Raw genomic sequence first — 22,457 nt, 5'->3', positions numbered from 1 at the left:
TGTTAGATAATGAGAATAGTAAACGGGTTAGGTGATAATGATTTGTTACTTAAAGAGGAAGATGAATACATAAATCTGGATAAATAAATAAAAACCTTAAGAATAGTATTAATTCAGAAAAACAATGTGGAGCAGGTGGAGTATGTTTGATGGGTAAACAAGAGGTCATGGGTTCGAAACCAGGAATGTGCATATATTTTTTTTCCTCTTCAATAAGATGTCTAAAGAGTCTGTGTCAGTTGGGCTTCAATATTGATAGTTGGGCTGAACGGATCTAATTAATTGTTGGACTGTTTCCTTTCTTGGGCCGTGAGTTAGATAGTAGGCCATTATGAATTGCTGTTGGGCCGATGCAACTTGGGTCTATTTCAATTCATACTGGTTGGGCCAAAAATGGGTTATATATACATAGTTTCGATATTAAGTCAGGAAAACAGTAATCGGCTTAATGGTTGAGGGTGTTTGTGTGAAACGAGAAGTCTTGGGTTCAAACCTAGGCTTAGACATTTACTTGGAACTTTTTCCTCTTGAGAGGTAGTTATTATTACTATTATTATTATTATTAATGTTATTACCATGATTATTATTATTGTTATTAGTATTATTTTTATTATTAATATTATAACATTTATTAGTATTACTATAATAATTATAAGTCTTAAAACCATTTTTATTATTAATAACATTACTAATGTATTTATTATTATAAATTTTGTCATGCAAGTATTAGTTATCATTATTATTATTATTAGTAACATAAGTATTATAAATATTATCATTATTATTATTTTCACAACGAATAAATATTATGTATATAAAATTATACTTATAATAATATTACATATTATAAACATATTTTTTATATAAATATTCATATATAACAAATGGTGTATTTTTTTATATAATATTAATCATATATAAATATTAATATAACTATATAAATATTAGTCACTTTTAAAGATACATACAAATTAAATATATATAATATATAGTTAAGATATAATAAATTTGTTCGATTACAAATATATGTGTTAATATATACAAATGATATAGGTTCGTGAATCCGAGGTCAACCCTATACGTGTTCAATGTCGTTCTATGTATTTTTACTACAAAATACATTAGGTGAGTTTCATTTGAATCCCTTTTACTCTTTACATTTTTAGGACTGAGAATACATGCGCTTTTATAAATGTTTGACGCAATAGACACAAGTACCTTAAATGCATTCTATGATAGAATTATCTGGGATTGGGGATGATATGAATGATTTTTATCTCTAGTACGATGCGAAATGCCTGCTATGAGATGGTTGGTTGATATGGATGGTTTATTATTTATGACATTTTGGCACCGGTTGTCCTATATTTCATAAACATGTGTTCAGCCGTGGGGTGTAAAGACCGGCACAGAGGTTCTATATTTTGAAGGCACATGAATTCAGCCGTGGGGTGAAAGACTGGCACAGATGGTTACTATTATATTTTGAATCCTCACCAGGTGTTTTTCATATGAATGATATTTTGTTTGTGCAGGTGGAATGGGACTTCTACACGTTTTATAATATTTAAAATCTTGTGGTCTATTAAAAATGATGAAAATGAAATGATTACTATAAACTAATGAACTCACCAACCTTTTGGTTGACACTTTAAAGCATGTTTATTCTCAGGTCTGAAAGAAATCTTTCGCTGTGCATTAGCTCATTTTAAGGATATTACTCGGAGTCATTCATGACATATTTCAAAAGACGTCGCATTCGAGTCGTTGAAGTTCTTTAGAGATTATTATTATTAAGTAAATGACGGATTAGGTCATTTATAGTTGGATATTATGAAATGGTATGCATACCTGTCAACTTTCGATGTAATGAAAGTTTGTCTTTTAAAAACGAATGCAATGTTTGTAAAATGTATCATTTAGAGGTCAAGTACCTCGCGATGTAATCAACTATTATGAGTCATTTATAATCGATATGGACTTCGTCCAGATGGATTAGGACGGGGCGTTTCAGTTGGTATCAGAGCGGTGGTCTTAGCGAACCAGGTCTTGCATTAGTGTGTCTAACAGATAGTCGTTAAGATGCATTAGTGAGTCTGGACTTCGACTGTGTCTGCATGTCAAAAGTTTTGCTTATCATTTCTAGTCGAAAATCATCTACTTATCATCCTTAGGAAATTACCTGCTTATTATTCTTAGTCTAGACACATCTTACTGCATTGATTGCATGAATAGTGTATAGACAAAATTCATATCTTAGCGTATCTGCTAATTCATATTTTAGCGTATCTGTTACTGTAGACTTTATCTGACACGTTTCCTTTATTCCCTTCGTAATCTACGGGATCTTCTGTACTATGTATAGGTATTCTATGTAATTAGAATATCATCCGATATCCAAAAATCATTTCATATCGAAAAATCCTTTATTCAATCGTACGCAATGGAACTCACAACTATTTCAAGTCCCTCGGATTCCGATATGGAGTCTCACTCCAGCTTCGAAAGCAGCGTCACCAGAATGAATCAATCAATTAGCCATCCCCAATTCATCTGATGAGTTCGTAGTCAATTTAATCAATGGAGACGCGAAGAAGGCGTTCCCTTCCACCAACCGAATTCACCTTTTGGCGAAGAACCTGAATCACTTACCGGCGAACCTGTTCGAAACACCATTTTCACTCTCGTTGCCCGAATTATCTCGCCATGATTATATACTATCTCAAATTCAAAACCTTATACATTCGCTCGTTCCTACCGACAATCATCCCGGAGTAATAAGTCAACGAGCTTCGCACCCAAGTTGTAGCCTTGAAAAGTATGGTGCAAAATGTACCAGCTTCAGCAACATTACCAGCACCAACAATACCACCAACAACAACATCCGCATCCCAAGCCTTAATTACACAATCTGCCCCACGAATATCAACATCATACGCACCATAGATACCAAGGAGTACCAACAATAATGAACGATGAAGTATTGATCCTTAACTTCATTAATATTCTGCGAAGAATATGTGGATTCTAATAGTTTTAGAGATTACTTATTCTAGCTCAAATCGAAAAAAAAAAACAAATGAGTCTAATATTATATTGACTCATTAAATCTATAATTACATCTAAAGAAAATATATATTTAAATATATTTTCATAAAGATTGTGATTAAAAATTTTTTTTCGTACAAACTGTTAATGATGAATATATTTTAACGGGTAGGTAATACCCGAGGAATATTTAGTTTTCACATTAATAAGTTACACCGTACTTTCTTCAATTCAGATTCAGCAGTCTTCAAATCCACACATATACATATCCGTTCACAGAAGCATAACTTTTCATTCCATTCAAATTTCATATTTGGATTTTGATCTATCAGAATCCCACAAGTGGCATAATGAAGAAAACATTGGACGGAATAAAATTTGTTAGAAACAAACAAATTAACTATGAGAAATTTTGTTAAGAATCCACGCTAACAAAATTATAGCTAACTATTCCTAGCTAACTGTGGACTAATCAATTGAAGACTGCCAACAGTGGACAATTAAAATGAATTAAAAATATTGATTATAACATATGAAACTAAACAATTCTTCAAGTTTGCCATTTGATTTCATCTTAAACCTCATCTGTATCTCGACGATTACAATCTGCGTTAAAACCTTTCATGATTCTTGAAAACACCTCAATCGGGAGGATGAATCAACCGCACTTCATCTACGGAAGAAAAGATTACGCATATAGTTATGCACCTGAAAAATTCTCGGGACCTGTATAACTGTTTAACACTTATTTGTGCTATCTTCTTTGGCATGGTCATTTTCGAAAATAACAACGCAATTTCTTTTCAAATTAGCTAATTTTGTCACAGCTCCAGCAAGTCAACTTCAATTTTTCAGACGGATTAGCCTTATTATAATCTTGATTTATAAGTTTGCCTTTCGTCATCATTACCGGGGAACCGTTTACACCCCATCACATTATCAGAAAACTTAGCAGCAACTTCATTACTCATTGACTTAAGTCTCTTCGAAGAACCATTATGGTTGTTCACTAAAACCTTACCATATACTCATCCATGTCTTATAACGAGAATTGCCATACCAATTACAAGAAATCAGCAATCAGTATTTTGAATCTCGTAGCATTTCTACATCAACAGTTATATGTAAACATATAACATTTATCTCATAGAATTATGAACTTTCATTCTGAAATTCTGAAAAGCACTCTAGCTTACGAATCAGATCTCTGAGTTCTGAAAAATGAATCGAGCAAACATGAAGGAGACCAAGGACAAATACAAGGACCAAACCCTGTATTTAAAGAATCTAGATGATTCTGTTTCTGATGAAATCTTTAGCGAATACCTTACTCCTTAACCACTCTAAATCATCGTGAATGAATTTCTTCATCACAATTTGATTCTGAAATCCTAAGATATCATCGTACCTTTCTTTATTAATATCCTCAATATTTCTGAAGAAATCTTCATAAATATTCTCGTTTGATATTAATTATCTCTCAGCGCTATCCGTATTATATCATAAAATGAAACTATTTTAGTTTCTATATTCTGCGAACCTTCAAATTTAAAATATGAATGTTTTTGAACTAGTGTTGGGAACTGATGCATGAGTTAGTATAATATAATGACACTTGATCAACGTGATTATATTACAGTAATTCATGCTGAGTTTCTAATGAAACGTGATGATTCTCAGTACCATCATCATGTGTCATGTTACACGGCTCTTACATTCTATCTAATCTATAAACATATCAAGAGCATATTTTCTTGATAGTTCTATCTTTTCTCGTGACTTCTGATGATTTGACAAGTCAAATCGAGTTGTGGAAATAAGGAAACAAAGAAGGTGGATTTATAGTGAAATATCAAACAAAGCAATCAAGACAGATCATCGCATTTAATCAAAGAGGATCCTAATTTCCTTAATTACCGAAGAATCAAATCTTATCACGAAGATTTTCTCCAAATCCCTTGAACTCCGGAAATCAACCATATCTACGTCAAAGGATATGACGAAACATTATTTTCTCATTTCACTCTTTTGTGATAGCTTCACTTATACTCTTCGTGTAATCGAATTGTTTTATCCATATTACTCAATGATGATAGAACTCTAATTTCTAACTCGTATGCGTCATGAAAACATTTTTATTGTTAGCCATGACGACCTCACTCAAATTTTGGGACGAAATTTCATTAACGGGTAGGTACTGTAGTGACCCGGAAATTTCCGATCAAATTTAAACTTTAATCTTTATATATTTCCGACACGATAAGCAAAGTCTGTAATGTTGAGTCTCAAAATTTTTGAACTGATTCATTTATCCTTCGGCTGTTCTCGACGATTCACGAACAACTATTTGTAAATAGATAAATATATATATAAAAGTATAAATATATATATATTAATTCTAAATATAATTTAAAATATCATATTATCTAGTTATTAGAATTAATTTTGTAAAATAATATAATATAAGATATAATAAAATTTATTATTAAAATGAATCTATATATAGATATAAAAGTTTATTGAATATAATTATTACTTGTAATACTCGTTGGAAGTTTCGATTAATATTTAGACAAGTTTAATACGAACTTATATGATTTTAAAATAAACGATGATCCGAAAATAAGTGATGTATATTATAAACTCATTAGAAGTGTATTTAGAATCTAATTATTAAGTTTTAATACTTTTTATATTTTACCTGAGACGGAGCGCGGATAGTTGAGTCAAATTCTATTTTATAATTTTAAACAAATTAATGACCAATTTTATACCACAATGACTAAAATAAATAAAGACATTTAATATAAAAATTTGGGATTTTTCTGAAGACTTTTATCCGCCACTGATTAACAACGGAGCATGATATACCCCTCTGTGTTAAAACTGTCGGCAAAGATATTTAATTGAGGGGCGGCTAATTATTCTAACACGTTTCTTTTACTTAATTGATTTAAGGAGTAGTGTTATTATTATACTATTATTATTAAAAAGTATACTATACTATAACATATACATGCATCACAGAATTAAACATCATATCTTTCTACTTTTCTGTTTTGTGTTACAATCCAAATATCTTTCACACCAAATCAAACTCTAGCTTAGCTAGTTACCATTTGCAATTAATATCCTGATGGTCGAGGTTTTAATCGCACATCCCATCGCCGTGTTACATGTAGTGACCCGAACTTTTCCATGTTTATATATATTAATTGAGATTGATATTTACATGATTAAATGTTTCCAACATGTTAAGCAATCAAACTTGTTAAGACTTGATTAATTGAAATATGTTTCATATAGACAATTGACCACCCAAGTTGACCGGCCATTCACGAACGTTAAAACTTGTAAAAACGACATGACGATATATATATGGATATACATATGGTTAACATGAGATTATGATAAGTAAGTATCTCCATAAGTATATTAACAATGAGTTATATACATATAAACAAGACTACTAACTTAAGGATTTCGAAACGAGACATATATGTAACGATTATCGTTGTAACGACATTTAAATGTATATATATCATATTAAGATATATTAATATATCATAATATCATGATAATATAATAATTTAACATCTCATTAGATATAATAAACAATGGGTTAACAACATTAATTGAGATCGTTAACTTAAAGGTTTCAAAACAACACTTACATGTAACGACTAACGATGACTTAACGACTCAGTTAAAATGTATATACATGTAGTGTATTTAGATGTATTAAAATACTTTTGGAAGACTTCAAGACATATATCAAAACACTCATACTTAACGAAAATGGTTACAGTTACTTTTCCATTCTTTTCTTTCATCAAGAATTCTAGTCGTATTCTTATCCGTATTATACACAGCTTCAAAACGTACTTACTATGAGTATATACCAATAGGAACTAGCATGGGATTCCACTCTTGATTATGTCATGTATGACTAATCAATTTTAACTTCTACCATGAGCTAGTCAACTAACTAGAACTCCTTTTAACCCCACTCACCACTCACCAATTACCACTCATCATTCACTCCATTTCACTTCCAATTCTCTTTCTAATTCTCTCTCAACACACACACACACACTATTATGAACGTATTTTTCCAGTATTTAATCATCATCTTCATCAAAAATCACTTCAAGAATCAAGCTATAATCATCATAGGAAGAACACTTCAAGAACACTTCAAAAATCCCTTCAAGTTTACTAATTTACTTCCAAGCTTTCTAATCCATTCCAAGTAATCATCTAAGATCAAGAAACCTTTGTTATATACAGTAGGTTATCTTTCTTATTCAAGGTAATATTCATATTCAAACTTTGATTCAATTTCTATAACTATAAACTATCTTAATTCGAGTAAAAATCTTACTTGAACTTGTTTTTGTGTCATGATCCTACTTCAAGAACTTTCAAGCCATCCAAGATCCTTTGAAGCTAGATCATTTCTTGTCACTTACAGTAGGTTTACCTACTAAACTTGAGGTAGTAATGATGTTCATAACATCATTCGATTCATATATATATAAAACTATCTTATTCGAAGGTTTAAACTCGTAATCACTAGAACATAGTTTAGTTAATTCTAAACTTGTTCGCAAACAAAAGTTAATCCTTCTAACTTGACTTTTAAAATTAACTACACACATGTTCTATATCTATATGATATGCTAACTTAATGATTTAAAACCTGGAAACACGAAAAATACCGTAAAACCGGATTTACGCCGTCGTAGTAACACCGCTGGCTGTTTTGGGTTAGTTAATTAAAAACTATGATAAACTTTGATTTAAAAGTTGTTATTCTGAGAAAATGATTTTTATTATAAATATGAAACTATATCCAAAAATTATGGTTAAACTCAAAGTGGAAGTATGTTTTCTAAAATGGTCATCTAGACGTCGTTCTTTCGACTGAAATGACTACCTTTACAAAAATGACTTGTAACTTATTTTTCTGACTATAAACCTATACTTTTCTGTTTAGATTCATAAAATAGAGTTCAATATGAAACCATAGCAATTTGATTTACTCAAAACGGATTTAAAATGAAGAAGTTATGGGTAAAACAAGATTGGATAATTTTTCTCATTTTAGCTACGTGAAAATTGGTAACAAATCTATTCCAACCATAACTTAATCAACTTGTATTGTATATTATGTAATCTTGAGATACCATAGACACGTATACAATGTTTCGACCTATCATGTCGACACATCTATATATATTTCGGAACAACCATAGACACTCTATATGTGAATGTTGGAGTTAGCTATACAGGGTTGAGGTTGATTCCAAAATATATATAGTTTGAGTTGTGATCAATACTGAGATACGTATACACTGGGTCGTGGATTGATTCAAGATAATATTTATCGATTTATTTCTGTACATCTAACTGTGGACAACTAGTTGTAGGTTACTAACGAGGACAGCTGACTTAATAAACTTAAAACATCGAAATATATTAAAAGTGTTGTAAATATATTTTAAACATACTTTGATATATATGTATATATTGTTATAGGTTCGTGAATCAACCAGTGGCCAAGTCTTACTTCTCGACGAAGTAAAAATCTGTGAAAGTGAGTTATAGTCCCACTTTTAAAATCTAATATTTTTGGGATGAGAATACATGCAGGTTTTATAAATGATTTACAAAATAGACACAAGTACGTGAAACTACATTCTATGGTTGAATTATCGAAATCGAATATGCCCCTTTTTATTAAGTCTGGTAATCTAAGAATTAGGGAACAGACACCCTAATTGACGCGAATCCTAAAGATAGATCTATTGGGCCTAACAAACCCCATCCAAAGTACCGGATGCTTTAGTACTTCGAAATTTATATCATATCCGAAGGGTGTCCCGGAATGATGGGGATATTCTTATATATATGCATCTTGTTAATGTCGGTTACCAGGTGTTCACCATATGAATGATTTTTATCTCTATGTATGGGATGTGTATTGAAATATGAAATCTTGTGGCCTATTGTTACGATTTGATATATATAGGTTAAACCTATAACTCACCAACATTTTTGTTGACGTTTTAAGCATGTTTATTCTCAGGTGATTATTAAGAGCTTCCGCTGTCGCATACTTAAATAAGGACGAGATTTGGAGTCCATGCTTGTATGATATTGTGTAAAAACTGCATTCAAGAAACTTATTTTGTTGTAACATATTTGTATTGTAAACCATTATGTAATGGTCGTGTGTAAACAGGATATTTTAGATTATCATTATTTGATAATGTACGTAAAGCTTTTTAAACCTTTATTGATGAAATAAAGGTTATGGTTTGTTTTAAAATGAATGCAGTCTTTGAAAAACGTCTCATATAGAGGTCAAAACCTCGCAACGAAATCAATTAATATGGAACGTTTTTAATCAATAAGAACGGGACATTTCATTACATATGTTCGAGGTCGAGTAGGAATACCATCATCCACGCATGCACTCAACCATTCATATGTAAGTTTAAGCTTGTTGCTCATGTTTTCATACACTACATGCCGAACGCACCTTCATGAATTGCGCCATAAAAGTCATTGCACATATTTGTGATTGTTAGCTGCACATGAAGTTTGCGTTGAATCTTATTAAATTAAACTCGTACCGCTCTTTAAGAATATGCCCGGACACTAGAATCATAAAACCCATCACCACCATCAACCATGATCCACCATCACAAACCCACTTGAAAAAAAACCATTTGTTTTCTCTCCTCTCTATCACCATGGCAACCACCACGTTTTCCTTAAATCCACACCACGAGACCATCACCACAGCCATACATTAAACTACAATTAACTACTGCTGCATACTACTCATCTTCTGTTTTATTTCTGTCTGAGAAAACATCACAAAAACTGCCACCCGCCTCACCACAAAACCATCTTAAGGCGTCGATTGAGCAACTACTTGTTCTTTCTTATTTTGATCTCCATAACCTCATATTAAACCACTCAAAAGCCACTTATTTTGTTGTTGCTTCTACTACTATTTTCGACGAGAACAGCTACACTACAAACCCCGTATATATTTTTTTGTGTTGTTGTTCGCTAATGCAACAGACCTGCAGCCATTGTTCATTTCTTTTTCCTTATTTGTTCAGCGAGGTATGAAGATGATAATATATTTGTGGTTATGGAAAGATGTTAAGATGATGACCGTAGTATTAAGTGATGATGAAGATGTTGATGATTGTGATTAAAAATCAAGAAAATAATGAAAACAATAGAAACAGTGGGGAATGAAGGTTGATCGTGATGTTTGTAATGAAATAAGTGGATGATTATTTTTTTTGTATTCTCCTTTGCTTTTAAAAAGCATAACATACTTTAATAATAATCATAAAGTGTGTCCAAGGGACAAGCACGTTAATACCCATTTTGACCCGAGGTTTTCATTTTCTAATGAACCGTCTACTTACTTAAGTTTAGAAGTGGTTATCCGATAAGATGAAAAAGTTAATGATGCACGATGAAGATGTAACGATGATGCTGTAATGAAATTGTTTATGTTAGATAATGAGAATAGTAAACGGGTTAGGTGATGATGATTTGTTAGTTAAAGAGGAAGATGAATACATAAATCTGGATAAATAAATAAAAACCTTAAGAATAGTATTAATTCAGAAAAACAATGTGGAGCAGGTGGAGTATGTTTGATGGGTAAACAAGAGGTCATGGGTTCGAAACCAGGAATGTGCATATATTTTTTTTCCTCTTCAATAAGATGTCTAAAGAGTCTGTGTCAGTTGGGCTTCAATATTGATAGTTGGGCTGAACGGATCTAATTAATTGTTGGACTGTTTCCTTTCTTGGGCCGTGAGTTAGATAGTAGGCCATTATGAATTGCTGTTGGGCCGATGCAACTTGGGTCTATTTTAGTTCATACTGGTTGGGCCAAAAATGGGTTATATATACATAGTTTCGATATTAAGTCAGGAAAACAGTAAGCGGCTTAATGGTTGAGGGTGTTTGTGTGAAACGAGAAGTCTTGGGTTCAAACCTGGGCTTAGACATTTACTTGGAACTTTTTCCTCTTGAGAGGTAGTTATTATTACTATTATTATTATTATTAATGTTATTACCATGATTATTATTATTGTTATTAGTATTATTTTTATTATTAATATTATAACATTTATTAGTATTACTATAATAATTATAAGTCTTAAAACCATTTTTATTATTAATAACATTACTAATGTATTTATTATTATAAATTTTGTCATGCAAGTATTAGTTATCATTATTATTATTATTATTATTAGTAACATAAGTATTATAAATATTATCATTATTATTATTTTCACAACGAATAAATATTATGTATATAAAATTATACTTATAATAATATTACATATTATAAACATATTTTTTATATAAATATTCATATATAACAAATGGTGTATTTTTTTATATAATATTAATCATATATAAATATTAATATAACTATATAAATATTAGTCACTTTTAAAGATACATACAAATTAAATATATATAATATATAGTTAAGATATAATAAATTTGTTCGATTACAAATATATGTGTTAATATATACAAATGATATAGGTTCGTGAATCCGAGGTCAACCCTATACGTGTTCAATGTCGTTCTATGTATTTTTACTACAAAATACATTAGGTGAGTTTCATTTGAATCCCTTTTACTCTTTACATTTTTAGGACTGAGAATACATGCGCTCTTATAAATGTTTGACGCAATAGACACAAGTACCTTAAATGCATTCTATGATAGAATTATCTGGGATTGGGGTTGATATGAATGATTTTTATCTCTAGTACGATGCGAAATGCCTGCTATGAGATGGTTGGTTGATATGGATGGTTTATTATTTATGACATTTTGGCACCGGTTGTCCTATATTTTATAAACATGTGTTCAGCCTTGGGGTGTAAAGACCGGCACAGAGGTTCTATATTTTGAAGGCACATGTATTCAGCCGTGGGGTGAAAGACCGGCACAGATGGTTACTATTATATTTTGAATCCTCTCCAGGTGTTCTTCATATGAATGATATTTTGTTTGTGCAGGTGGAATGGGACTTCTGCACGTTTTATAATATTTAAAATCTTGTGGTCTATTAAAAATGATGAAAATGAAATGATTACTATAAACTAATGAACTCACCAACCTTTTGGTTGACACTTTAAAGCATGTTTATTCTCAGGTCTGAAAGAAATCTTTCGCTGTGCATTAGCTCATTTTAAGGATATTACTCGGTGTCATTCATGACATATTTCAAAAGATGTCGCATTCGAGTCGTTGAAGTTCTTTAGAGATTATTATTAAGTAAATGACGGATTAGGTCATTTATAGTTGGATATTATGAAATGGTATGCATACCTGTCAACTTTCGATGTAATGAAAGTTTGTCTTTTAAAAACGAATGCAATGTTTGTAAAATGTATCATTTAGAGGTCAAGTACCTCGCGATGTAATCAACTATTATGAGTCGTTTATAATCGATATGGACTTCGTCCAGATGGATTAGGACGGGGCGTTTCAATGTAAGGGTTAATTGTCCCGGTGGAGCTAATTCGACAAATGGCTCCAAAGATGCTAACATTGTCTCCGTCGTTACGGAGAGTGACGAATTCTTCTGAAGTCACGTCATCCTCATGGTGTGTTCGCGCCACCATGAAAAGGGATATTCATTAGCGGTTCCACAATTGCACATGGGCATTGTTTGGCGTTTATGCAGGTGGTGTGGTGGAAACTGATGTTGAAGCTGATGAAACTTCCAGGAAAAGCCAAATAGGAAGTTGCACCATAACAGTTCAGCTGGGTATACAACATGTGCCGATATAAAATGCTTGGAATGTGCACCATAACAGTAGGCTCTATTGAGTCGACAGCAATCGTCGATTTATTGGCGACTTGACTGACTCTTAGAGCCTAAATTAAATTCCAGGCAGGATTTAAAACCCATGGAAACTTGATTCTACCATTTTCATGGCGTCTACTTATTTTTATTTTTTTATTTTTTATTTTAAAAAAAAATCTTTTTCCTACTTAAAGGCCGGAGGTCCTCTCGGAAGCAATCTCTTTATCCGTCGAATAGAGAGAGGGATGACTTTCTCTACTTTGAGAGTGTTTCACTCTGGGTGGAGAAATGACTTGTCTTTATTCTCGGATAGGGAAAGGATTGTCTACATCTCACCTCCTCCATACACCACTCATGTGGTATTGGGTTTTGTTGTTGTTGTTGTTGTTGTTGTTGTTGTTGTTGTTGTAAGTGCTATACTCTTTATGGTGGAGTATGATAATTCTTTTTAGAGTTATGATTGTCTGTTTTGACAATGATTGTCGGGTCTTAACAATGTTCGATGAAGATGCAAATTTTATTTCTTGGGTTAGAGGTAATGTCAGCGGCATGAAGTTGAGGATCTTGAAGTTGTCGTCGAGGAAGCATCTACGTCGGTTTCTTTTGCAAAGTGGAAGCATGGTTATCTTCTTCTATCCAAAAGATGGAGATTTGTTGGTTATAGTTTTGGTTAGAAGAAATGGATATGGTTGCTTTGTATTTGTGAATGGATGTTATCCCACATAGGTGGGAGGAAGAAGTGGGAGGGGGGTGACTTGGTTATAAAAGGAGTGTTAAGCCTCACTTCCAAATTGCACCAATCAATGCACTTTAAGTATTTGATTATTTCTTTCTTTCTTACCCATGTTTGAGAGTTGTATTAGTTAAATATTTTGGAGAGTGTAGTTGGCTTAAGAGAGTCGTCTATATCATTGTAACAATTTGTGATATAGTGTATTTCTCTCTTTGGGGGCTGGTGATTTTTCTCCTGTTTTGGAGTTTCCACGTTAAATCTTGTGTTATGTATTGTTCTTATTTCTTTACTGTTTTTCATTGAGCGTTTGTTGGGAGTTAGTGAGGCCGTAATTTCCTAACATAATGTCGTCCAGAAATTTATGAAGAATGTCGAGCTGTCAGATTTTCAAAAGAAAGTCAATACAAGCTTTATATTCCAATTCGCGTAGTAATGCATTGAGTCATTTTAACGTGCAACTCCGGTACCCTATTTTCGATGAGAACATTTCCATCTTAATAGTTAAACAATCACATACAAAAACAGTCCAGTTACCTATATTTTTTATAATCTTTTAGTTATGTACTTGATCCGTTACGAATAGAGATAAACACGACGCTCTTCGTAAGGATATAATTTATGATTTTCACGTATGGAATGGAAACAAGAATTAATGTGTTGTCAGTAAATTGTGGAAAGCAATAGAAGAACAAAATAATATGGGAAAAAAGTAGCTTTTGTATTTGTTGCTCTCTCTAATATTTGATACAATGAAAAGTGATATTAGAGGCATAAAAACCCTGTTCTCTTTAGTATACAGTACTCTTGTAACAAGTGATACTAAAGGTTTTTCTCTCTTGTTTACACTTTTACGATAGAAAAGTAAAATAGAGGCTTATCCTTTTTTTTTTCTTTCACCTACTTCTATTTATAAATAAAATAAGTGAAGCAATTCTCATGATGTCTACTATGCACAACATGGCAGAGAACATGGGCAAAATCCCACGTTTGTTAAACAGTTGCAAAAGTCATGCATGAATCAATATTTTCCTCTTGACTCATTGACTCGACTCTTTCTTCATGTTTTCTCGGAGTTCGCTAACGGATCATTCCTCCCTTTCTCCGGCGAAGATGACTAGCTCCTGTTAGTCCTTGACTTTTTTTTTTATTTTTTATTATTAACTCTCTCAAATGCAATCATATGTTATTTTATTTTTCATTTGAGGCTTTTTCTACCTTCTTTTATGAACAAAAGAAGATGCATTTTTTTTAATGCAAAAGCACATAAGCTTAGAAACATGAGATTCTCTTCCACTAACACAAAGTAGAAGGCTTTTTTTCTCTCCATACATTACCAAGAACAAATTTTTCTATGGGACTATGGACCTCTCTTTTTTTCTTCTTCCCCCTTTTATAAACAAATGAAGAGTTAAACATCTTCTCATGTTCAACATTTTTTTTTAAATGTAAACATGGCAAAACAGTTGTTTTTTTTTTCTTCATACCCATTTTTTGTCTTCTTCTTCTTCTTCTTCTTCTTCTTCTTCTTTTTTTTTCTTCTTCTTCTTGGCCATTCCTATGAAACTTTGAACAAACTTGCGGAAGCTTTTTAATTCGTCACACTGGGAACGAATGCTCTGAATACCACTTAATCCGTTACGAATAGAGATAAACATGACGCTCTTCGTAAGGATATAATTTATGATTTTCACGTATGGAATGGAAACAAGAATTAATGTGTTGTTAGTAAATTGTGGAAAGCAATAGAAGAACAAAATAATATGGGGAAAAATAGCTTTTGTATTTGTTGCTCTCTCTAATATTTGATACAATGAAAAGTAATATTAGAGGCATAAAAACCCCTGTTCTCTTTAGTATACAAGTACTCTTGTAACAAGTGATACTAAAGGCTTTTCTCTCTAGTTTACACTTTTACGATAGAAAAATAAAATAGAGGCTTATCCTTTTTTTTCTTTCACCTACTTCTATTTATAAATAAAATAAGTGAAGCAATTCTCATGATGTCCACTATGCACAACATGGCAGAGAACATGGGCAAAATCCCACGTGGGTTAAACAGTTGCAAAAGTCATGCATGAATCAATATTTTCCTCTTGACTCATTGTCTCAACTTCATAAATATTAACTATTATATTCAGAGCAGGAAAATACTTGTATCAGAAAAAATAATCAAAGTGAAAGATAATCAGAAGGTGTTTGGGAATGCGATTTGAACAAGATTTTTTAATTATTGCGTTTTGAAGTTACAAATAATTAGTTAATAGTGTTTGGTATAACAAATTTGAAAATCACTTTTTTACGATATGAGACCATGAAACCACGTTTTTGAAGAATTTAGATAGTAGTCACTGAACCAAAAACGTGGAAATTAAATGAATTTAGATAGTAGTCACTGTACATTGCTAGATAACAATGAAATATTAAGGTTAGAATACGTACTGTTTTTTTTTTTGTTTTTTTAAAAAGCAAGTTGTATTCATTACTCAAAAGGATACAATCAGCATAATGCTCAATTATATAAGTGCACGAAAGTTTGCAAAGTTAGCAAATCAGAACTTACAAATGAAAATTACACAGTATTACTAATCACCCTACATTTCGAATTACACCAAGCCAAGGTAGGATCTAGGGTCGATTAGCCAAGTGTTCCAATCAAGTCTTCGTTTCTTCAATCTCTTTGAAATCAACTCGAAAGTTTTTAGTTGAATTTCGTTTAAGGGTACCGGAGGATTCCAACTTTTTCCCCGAAATATCTTCTCGTTACGGTTTTTCCAAATCAAATATGCACACACCCACTCAACCGCTTGCCATATTTTGTTGCCGAGAGCCGTTGAGGATGCGGGACCATTACCTCAGAAAAGTTCGCCAATACTAAGGTTTGTCATAGATCCGAAACCCCACCAATCAAATACTCGATCCCAAATATCCATCGCACATTTTCAAAAAAGTAGGGAATGTTCTACGGTTTCTAAATCATTATCACATAACGAGCATCTTGCACTATGCAAATCTATCCCCCTCTTGTCAAGTTCGGTCATGATGGGTAGCCTTATTTGACGGGCCCGCCACACAAATATTTCCAACTTTTTTGGTACCAATATGTTCCGCAAAGTTTCAATCAATCTTGAGTCTTCCGCAATTAAGTGATTATCAATAATAAGGGATAGAGTTCGAACAGTGAAAATACCGTTATGAGAGATGGTCTAGTTACACGTAACAGATTGCATAGATTTTCAAGCTCCCTGCTGGTCCTACCCGACGGTTGCCTCATCCAGTTGCTCGATAACCTGGGACCTGCATCAGTAAGTTCGACCTGTTCCCTTATTGCGGCTTCTTTATCTGCTTCTAGTCGAAAGAGACGCGGGCAAAGATCCGATAGTTTTGATCCTGTTACCCACTTCGATATCCAGAAAGAAAGTTCTGAATTGCAGCTCACAGTCTTCGCGAATGATTCCTTGAAGTTGATGTCAACACCTTGAATATGTGTACCTGTCAAAATAATGTTCCTCCAAGTAGTTGGTTTCAAAGAACGAATTGCTTCATTCTCCAATTCCAGACCACCACAAGGACCATATATACTACGAATAATGTTAGCCCAAAGTGACCCGGCTTCGGTATTGAACCTCCACCACCACTTTCCCAATAAAGCGAGATTTTTACATTTTAAAAGCCCGATGTTTAACCCCCCCCCCCCCCCATTTTCGTAAGATGAAACAACCTTTTCCCCTTTGACCCAAGGGATTTTAGAATTTAAATCCGACCCGCCCCAAAAAAGCTCTCATCTAACACTCTCAAGTATTTTTAACACACTAGACGGGTCACGAAAGATCTAGAAATAATACAACGGAAAGCTACTTAGGAACGATTTTATGAGGACCATTCTTCCCCCAAAAGACATCGACTGCATTTTCCACGAAGATAATCGTCCCTTAATCTTGTCAATAACAGAATTTCAACTACTCGATTTGTTCATTTTTGTACCAACTGAAAGACCAAGATATGTAAAAGGGAAGGACCCGATATGACATCCCATACTACTAGCAAAGCATGATGTTTCATTCTCACTTACCCGATCCCATAAAGGCAACTTTTATAAAAGTTAACTTTAAGACCCGATGCCAACTCAAAGCACTTTATGAGATGTTGTAAATTTGTAAGTTTTCTCTACTCCATTCTCCTAAGAAGATAGTGTCATCCGCATATTAAAGATGCGAGATTTTCACATTGTCTTTTCCAATTTCAACCCCCTTAAAAAGTCCCTTTTCGGTTGCAGCTTTCGCTAAAATGTTAAGACGCTCCGTGGAAAGGATAAAAAGAAAAGGAGATAATGGATTGCCTTGACGAATACCTCGTTCCAATGAAAACTCACTTGTGGGTGACCCATTAACAAGTATAGAGATACTTGCTGATATTGCTTAAAACGAACATATATTTAGACGCAATATCATTCCAAAATGTAATGTTTTTAATTGTAATTTCCTTATTTTTAGTTGTAATCGTTTAAATAAATAAGTACGAATACGAAAGACGAAGATCGCTCAAAAATGAAGATTTAAAGTCGAAAACGAAGATTTAAAAGGCGAAAACGTCCAAAATGCTCAAACATATAAGTTACACTCCAAGTGGTTTAAATTATCGAAGAAAAAGGTCTAAAGATTGACAAGAACGCAAGTTGCGGAACACAAATTACACGATATTAAATTGTACGAAAAGACGTTCGAGAAACCGAGACTGAGACATAAACCGGGCGTAAATGTACGAGACATCAGAGCCAAAATTATGAGTCAACTATGCACAAGAATATAATATAATATATATATATAATTATATAAAATTATATATATATTATATATATTTATTAAATATGTCGACAAGCTAGTGTACAAAAAATATGTGAGCTGGATCTGGCGGCCATGCGATCGCATGGGAAATAGGCATAAAACCCATGCGATCGCATGGGTTCCTGTAGCAGGCCACATCTCTATAAAAAGCCAGTTTGCTCGAGCTTTATGTACACAATATTTTCATTTCTTCTCTGCATACTTATATTTATATTTATAATTATAATTTTAATTTAAGTTTATTTTAATAATAAGGTTATTGTAACGTTTAATTTATGGGTTTTAAATCAGAGTTCTGTCCGTGTACCACTACGCTAATAATATCGCTTTTTACCGTTTCAACTCGCTGTAAGTCTCCACGTCCTAACTTTATTTTCACGTATCGTTATTATTTCTATTGTTATTATTATTATTATTATTATTATTATTATTATTATTATTATTATTATTATTATTATTATTATTATTATTATTATTATTATTATTATTATTATTATTATTATTGTTGTTATTTTTATTGTTATCGTAATATTTATTATTATCGTCGTTATTACCGTTATTTATTATTTATTATTGTTATCGTTTATTATTATAATTATTGTTACCATGTCCACTTTATATAATTTATATTTTTACGCCGTTATAATGTCCAACTAAATATCCATAGTGGTAACTAAAATGTAGAACCTCTGGACAAATGGATTGAACCATATTATAATATTATGATGTAACTTTGACTATTTTTAATATTAAGTTTAATCACCAACCCATTGTTATATAATTTAATATTTTCACCCCTATCACATAATTTATTAAAATTAATAAGCGAAAGTGCATTGAATTTACATAAATTATGCTTCAACACCTCGGTGATCTAGACGGACATATGGACAAATTATTGACAACAATTTAGAAGTGTGATTCGGTGGTTTGGGTAATATTACAGTTTATATAATCGTGTAATTATAAAAAGGGTAAGACCGTTATATTTTTGGTTTTAACGAAAGTAAAAACTGGATTAAATCTCAATTTAAATAGTCGAGGTATAATTTAATTCGCTAAAACGAGATCTAAACGAAAGTGAGATTTAGTTTTAGTTAATTAAATCTTTATAAATCGAAAGATAAAATATAAGGATATATATTAAAACATCGTAATCGGACTTAAAAAAAATCCATAAATCCAGAGGGGACATATTTTAGTAGCCACTACTTTACCTTATTTTAAATCTCTTCAATTTCACTTATTGCCATATCGTAAACTTTAATTACTTTTTACTATTTTGCTATATTTCCATGAAAAACCTTATTTCTTCTACTTTGTTAAATTAGTTTAAATTGTATTTTTATTGTCGTTAATTTAGTTATTTCGCTTTAGTTAAATCTAATTTCCGTTCAATTAAGTAGTAAACCCTAATCCAAAATCCCCCTTTTAAATAGATTAACTTTTAGCAATTAAAAAATCTTGAAAACTCCATCTCCCTGTGGAACGAACCGGATTTATCAAATAAACTATTACTATACGGATAGGACAAAGTTGCCTATATGTGTGAAATCAATCCGAAATCATAAGAACACCATATAATCACAACCAATTCGTGTAATAAATTCAATCTAAATCCGATCAAAATAAAAGGACACGATCGAGCACATCAACTTTTTGGCGCCGCTGCCGGGGAAGTTGGCAGTTAAATAAATAGATAATTTTTCTGATTCGTAGTAATAGTTGGATTTGTACGTGGACTGGGTTATTGGAGCCAAACAGTACTCAATTATATTGAGACCAAACGAACCCTGCCCCTCTGCTGCATCTTTTGGCTATTCGAAACGTGGGCAAAATTAGAAGGAAAATCTGTTTGTTTAAAGGTTTTTGTCATTGTTTTTATGTTATTTGATCCTTTCGTTAAAATTCATTTTCAAGAAAGTTCAATGTTTATACAATTAGTGAATAAATCCTTCAAGATTACATACAATTTTGTAATTGTATGACCCGTTCAGGAAATCCTAAACTTGTTGCACTTAATCCAGAGCCTGAAAGAAACTTGAACAAAAGATTAAAACAGGAAAAACAAAAAAAGTTAGGTAGTACTAGTCAACCGAAAACACCAAAAAACAACAAAAAAGATAAACAAGTAGGAAACATTAGTGGTCAACCAGAAATCAAAACTGAACCTGAAACCATCGTCATTAAAGAAGAAATGGCTGAAGTAACACCTGATCTAAATGATCTACCAATGTGGAATACCAGACAAACTGCTCCCCCTCTCGCTCTTGCACCTATAAGAAGACCTGAAATTTAGGCTGAAAACTGGGAAGTCAAGGGGCTGTTTATGCACATGGTACGTGAGAACCAATTCGACTGAAGACTTAATAATAATCTGATAGAACATCTAGAAGCTTTTGAAGATTTATGTGAACTGTATAAAAAAAAAGATGTTTCTTCAGATGCATTTAAGTTAAGAACTTTTCCATACTCGTTAATCGGAGACGCAAAAGCATGGTTGAAAGCATCAAAACCTGATTCTATCACAACTTTCAACGAATTAAGAGAAAAATTCATTACCCGATTTTTCTCACCGGTAAAAGCCGAAAGACTTAGAACTGAAATCACCACTTTTAAACAAAAGGCGGATGAAACTCTTTATGATGCCTGGGAAAGATTAAAAAGAATGTTATGAAATTGTCCGCAACATGGATTGCAAAAAGGGCAAATAGTACAAACTTTTTATCGTGGCATTGATGAACATACTCGTGGTATATTAGATTCCTCCGCTGGAGGAGTATTTATGTACAAATCACCAAATCAAGCGTATGACATGTTAGAAGACATGTCAGTTCATACTTTTGAATGGACACCGTCTAGAGATCAACTACCTAGAAGGACGGTGGCAAGCCTTGAAGAAAATGAAGATAACAACACAACCATAGCTTCACTGTCGAATCAATTCAAAAAGTTTGGAAGAGAAATTGAGAAACTAAATTCAACAGTTTTAGCATTGCAAGTAGGATGTGAAATCTGTGGACAGCCACATTTCACGAAAGATTGTGATATCAATGATCGACCAATGAACTCAGTAGCACAAGTTAATTTTATGGCCAATAAAAGACAAGGAAATTTTCAAGGAGGAAATTCTAATTATCAACCTGCAAACCTAGGATATCAAAACCCAAAGAATTTTGCTTTTCAAAGAAATGGACCACCTGGCTTTTTCAATAGAAACCAACCTCCATTTCCACCTCAACAAAATTTCCAACAACAACCATTACCTCAATTACCATATCAACAACAAAATCTAAACACGCAACCAATAGAGAAGAAATATAACTTTGAAGAAGTTATGATGAATTTTGTCAAAAGTAAATCAGAAACGAATGAGCAAGTGAAGAGACAATTACATCAATCCCAAACGGAAAACGAGCAAGTACAAAGGAATCATCAAGCGTCAATTCAAAACCTTGAAAGAGATATGGGAAGAATATCCCAATTGCTTGCTGAAAGGCAATCGGAAACTTTACCATCAAACACGCAACCAAACCCTAAGGGTAAGGAAACTCAAAATTCAAGTAATATTTCGCAAGTTAATTCAATCACTACGCGAACTGGGTTAACCATTAACCCAGAGATTCCAAAGCCTCTCACTCCTATTCATGTTTCACAAGAAAATGAACCTGTGGTGGAAGAAAATACGATGCCCACCACAAGTCCACTAAAGACTCAAAATAAACCACCATTTAAGGTATACAAACCTCCAATTCTATATCCGCAACGTTTGAAGAAAGATAAATGTACTGATTAAGCAAATTTGTATAAATGTACCGCTTGTAGATGTTCTTGCGGGTATGCCGAATTATGGAAGGTTTATCAAAGATCTTATAGCAGACAAAGGAAAATATGCAGAAGTTTCAACCACATTCCTTAATGAGGAATGCTCGGCAATTTTACAAAAGCAAAATTT

The 22,457-nt window shown here is 32.5% G+C and overlaps 1 non-coding gene across 1 annotated transcript; it reads right to left on the bottom strand.

The window, feature by feature from the left end:
- Positions 1 to 21,092: 21,092 nt before the first annotated feature.
- Positions 21,093 to 21,199, bottom strand: LOC139903730 (small nucleolar RNA R71). The gene has a single exon (XR_011778525.1). It is a non-coding gene; the product is annotated as a small nucleolar RNA R71 (small nucleolar RNA).
- Between the last annotated feature and the right edge of the window lie 1,258 nt (positions 21,200 to 22,457).

The sequence above is a fragment of the Rutidosis leptorrhynchoides genome, chromosome 3 (assembly GCF_046630445.1).
Source record: "Rutidosis leptorrhynchoides isolate AG116_Rl617_1_P2 chromosome 3, CSIRO_AGI_Rlap_v1, whole genome shotgun sequence".
Taxonomy (NCBI): Eukaryota; Viridiplantae; Streptophyta; class Magnoliopsida; order Asterales; family Asteraceae; genus Rutidosis; species Rutidosis leptorrhynchoides.
The sequence above is the reverse complement of the archived record's forward strand: the minus strand, read 5'-3'. Positions and strand labels throughout refer to the sequence as shown.